The sequence below is a fragment of the Calidris pugnax genome, unplaced genomic scaffold (genome assembly GCF_001431845.1).
Source record: "Calidris pugnax isolate Ruff unplaced genomic scaffold, ASM143184v1 scaffold201, whole genome shotgun sequence".
In the NCBI taxonomy this organism is placed as follows: domain Eukaryota; kingdom Metazoa; phylum Chordata; class Aves; order Charadriiformes; family Scolopacidae; genus Calidris; species Calidris pugnax.
In genome coordinates this window covers 996,121-1,000,354 of record NW_015090933.1, presented here as the reverse complement: position 1 = coordinate 1,000,354, position 4,234 = coordinate 996,121, and the positions used below count along the sequence as shown (strand labels likewise).

The 4,234-nt window shown below is 40.0% G+C and overlaps 1 protein-coding gene across 1 annotated transcript in view; it reads right to left on the bottom strand.

Annotated features, from left to right (window-relative positions):
* Positions 1 to 4,031, bottom strand: part of TSEN2 (tRNA splicing endonuclease subunit 2) — a 14,226-nt gene extending 10,195 nt beyond the window's left edge. The window contains exon 1 of the mRNA XM_014951667.1: positions 4,013 to 4,031. The gene's annotated coding sequence lies outside the window, so the exon portion shown is untranslated. The remainder of the gene's footprint in view (positions 1 to 4,012) is intronic.
* Between the last annotated feature and the right edge of the window lie 203 nt (positions 4,032 to 4,234).

The window sequence follows — 4,234 nt, the reverse complement described above, 5'->3', positions numbered from 1 at the left end:
GAGGCGCGCGGCGTCGCCTCAGAACTGTGCGGGAGCGTCTTCTCTGTGGTGTCTCTGTGGCGGGAGGCGGCGTCGCCAGCCCCGCAGTGTGAGGAAAAGCGAGGCATGGCGGTGTGTGAAGAGACGGGCCAGCCCCCGGGCTACCGCTTGGGGTGAGGAGGTGGCCGCCGTTGGCAGAAAGGCTGGGTTCCGGCGTGTTTCTGGTTGCTGCCGGCCCTTGGTGTTGGAGTCTTGTCACCGAAACTGCAGACCAAACCCGTGCTGGCGATTTAAAAGTAATAAAGTGAGAGGGGAAAAAAAAATAATAATAAAAAGTGACATTTTGTGTGGAACACCCATCCTGAAATGAATGATGAGCTTCATAATGAGGGGCATTTGAGATACAGGGGGTGGATGAAATTTTATAGCTGTGGGAGGTGAGGCAGAGAGATAATTTTCGGCTTGAAGCAATTGTTTTTGGCTCTGTAACAAACCCTTGACATGGCCGTGACTCATATAACTGCCTGGGATAGTGCAATGCTACTTACACAACTTGTTAGCAGAGGTAATTGTGATCGTGCAGCTTATTACCAGAGCTGAATTCAGAAGGACGTGGTGGTGCAATTTAAAAAAAAAAAAAGTACCTGAATAAAATGCAAAGCATTTTCACTGGTTAGTGAGGACCAAACATTCTTTATAAGCACTGAACCTATTACTAGTTTGAGCCTTGCTCATCAAATTCATAACTACAATGCAATTACTCTTTCTTATTTTGAGGTTATATTGTGAGGTGCCACTATCGAAGAGGATCAAGACATTTTGGCTCCAGGGAGACAGGCTCTTAGTAGAGAAGTCTGATTTTCAACAGAGATGTCAGTGAATTCAGTGATGAGAAGATGTGAAAATACATCATTCTTACGAGGTATTTTGTCTCTTATTCCCATTTTCTGGACAGACAGGGAGGGCAGCAATGGTTATAATGCCACACAGGGAATGTAGTGCAAACATGAGAGTGCTAAGCTGGTATTCTTACAGTTGTTTCCTACAACGGTCCACTTTATATACCAGCTCATGAGTGTTAATTTATTTTGAATGTTGATTGACATACAAAGTGTTGAAGATAAACCACAGAGGACCCCAGTGTGTTCCTGCCAACACAGTACACAGCAGTGCTCTGATAACTTCAGATTCATTCTTGAAGCTCTACCATTAAAACAGTGGTGAGTTAAAGTGATCCAGGTAACGACATGAAACTAAGTATCAAAGACCTCACTCTGTTTCAGAATTCCATCTAAATTTGTCAAATCAAGTAGATTTTAAATGGAAGTAGAGTTCATCTGTGCTGGATATATCTCAATTTTCTCCTTGTGCAGACACATTACTATGAGACGTACATTGAAGTGAGAAGTAGACAAAACATAAAAAAGCTATAGGTCAGTTGCTTTCCTTCACATCTCATTATCTTCACACAGCCTTGAGAGGGCAACCGCAGCATATGCCATTCAGTCAATTAACTGAATCACACTCATACTTCTTTCACCAAATATCTGCTACTGTTTCTGATTACAAGCCCAGATTGTGCCTCAACCAGAAATTTTGCTGTCTGAAGGACGAGCTGTCTTTAAGATGAGTCATGCCCACTTTTTTTTAGAATATCAATAATTGTACAGACACTTTCACAAATATCTGGATCTCCCTTTTTATGATGAGACAGCAAATGACAAGGCGGCAGCTAAATGACTAGGCCATGGCTCTGAAAAGCAAACCCTCAAGATGACAGTGAATCACAAACTGGGAATGAGTCAGAAATGTCATGTTGCTGCCAAGAGTCAAGAAGAGAGTGAACGAGTGACCTATAAAGAAAGACTGAAATAATAACTCAGTCTAGAAAAGGTTAAATTGGCAAAATAGACCCTTGCAAAGAGGGAGATGTGCATTGTTCTGCGTGACCACAACTAAATAACAGAAGGAGCAAGGAGATTATCTTGCAAAATAATATTGTACCTGTGAGGTGAGGACGACTGTCATTACCTGGGAGTATTGTGTTATGTCCATCACTGGAAATTTTAGGAGCAGGTGAGACAAATGTCTGTCAGGAACAGTTCAAGTAAAGTTGATTCTGCCTTGAGACAAGAGACTGCACTAAAAACACTGAAGATACCTTTCACAGGAGTTTGCAGGATTTAACCTTCCAGGAGGTTTTCTGATCTCTGCAGTGCGGCAGAAAATGCCATACTCTATACTGCCCTACAGAGGCTGAAAGCCTGCAGCTTTTGTTAAATTGACTTTCAGCTTTCCCATTCTGTTTTGCAGTCTTTCGGTTCAGAAATGTCATTATGAGAACAGACTGTTTCACGTTGTCTCTGGCTGATTCATTGCTTCTAATGCAGAGTACTCGATTGCTTACTATTTCTTGATACCCAGCTGAATCATTCCATTGCTCTTTATTAAATTAAGGTCCAAAGCAATGTCAGCATTCTGAAAAAAAACTAATATGACCCTCTTTTCCAAATCATGATGAGAACAACTTGGTTGAAACTCTTCAGTCCTAAAAACGCATCGCCTTGAACTTTGACACAGTTGCCTCTGCTGCACAGTTTTCAGTTGTCCGTTGCCTGACTCCCAGCGTCCTGATGTTTACATTGCCATCCCCAGAATTTCCTACAGCACGGTCCCATGTGGGGACACTAGTGTCCCTATAGTAGTGCCTCTGAACTAGCAGTATGTCTTCCCAGGTGGAAGCTGCTAACTTCTGCTCTGTTGGTGTTACAAGATTCCTCAGTCAGTGATAGAAGAGTAAAAGATATAGTTACAATGGAAAAACGTGCTCTCACCATCAGGCTTATTAAACTCCTCTGTGACCACGTATGCAGTAATATATTTTTAAATTCATATAAGCGTTTGCAATCATGTACTCTCAGCCTTTTTGTGGTGTATTGTGTCCTTCCACAATAGCTTATATTACAAAGTTCATCTGGAATCATTTAGATTAAGCATTCCGTTTATACAATAAAAGCTCATTTAACATTATATTAACTAATATTTAACATTCTTTATGTTAAATTAACTGATATTGACTGATTTTCATGCTATGAAGATTCTGCTGACAGTAAAATTAAGCTGCCATATGCAGGAAAGTGCTAAGGAGTTTTGTTACCCAAGGTGGTTGTTTTCTGGATGTTTGGGGACTTTTATAGGTAGATGGGAAGTTAATTCCCAGTCCTATCTCAGCCAAAACATACAGGTCAGGTACTCTTTAAATACATATTTTACATTCTTATGCTTATTAAAAGAGACAGAAACATCATCCTGTAAAACTATTTGCCTATGTAGCACTCTCAAGGAAGTTAGTCATAAAATCGTGAAAGAATGACCTATTCTTCTAGTGCCTTTAGGTAATTTTGGGTTGCATACCAGAAAGAAAAAAACAAAAAAAAAGCTTTGCATAGAATCCTATCAAGTCATGATTCATCATTAGGTTCTTTCTCGTCTCTGGTTTCCACAGAATGTTCCTGTAGGGTTTTCTTACCACATACCAGTTGTAGTCTACAAAAGAAACATGATGACACTTTCTTTTCACTAGAGCCCGCTCCTTTCTCACAAGGTGATTTGAACAGTAGTTGGAGGATGGGCTGTAGTTATTTACATTAGCTGGTTCCACTCTCCCCAGACTGACAGAAATTCCCATGGAAATTCTGGTTACATTAACTTTGACAGAGATACAGGACTGGTTTTGGAAACTTTTAAAAAAAACAACTAGGGAATAGTTTTCATTTTTATTAATATGCAGTATCTTCATTTTGTTTATTAAAGAAATAAATCAAGGTTAGTTTCTGCTTAGTTTCAGATGGTTTTCACAGGAGACCAAAAAAGAGAAGTCAGACAAATATTGGCCAAGCATCAACCCAGTAAGAAATCCCATAACAGCAGAAATCCCGAGGTGGACAGCAATAAAGTGAATAGCATGAGAAAAGAAAAGAGAGCATTAAAATGAGTATATTAAAATGAGTATGAGTATAGTTAGCATACTTACTTCAGACATGGAAAGTGATTTTGTGTTCTTGGAGATTAAACACACTTTGATGAGGAATTCTTACAGAACCATTTGATCCGGCTGATGTCCCATCAGATCAGTGTCTCTCTGCAGACATTGCAGTGCACAGTGTCACTTTTTTGTTCTCATAGCTAGCTCTCAATTTGTATTACAAACTAGATGTGTTTGAAAATGGAAACATTAATTTGCAGTGCACCAAGG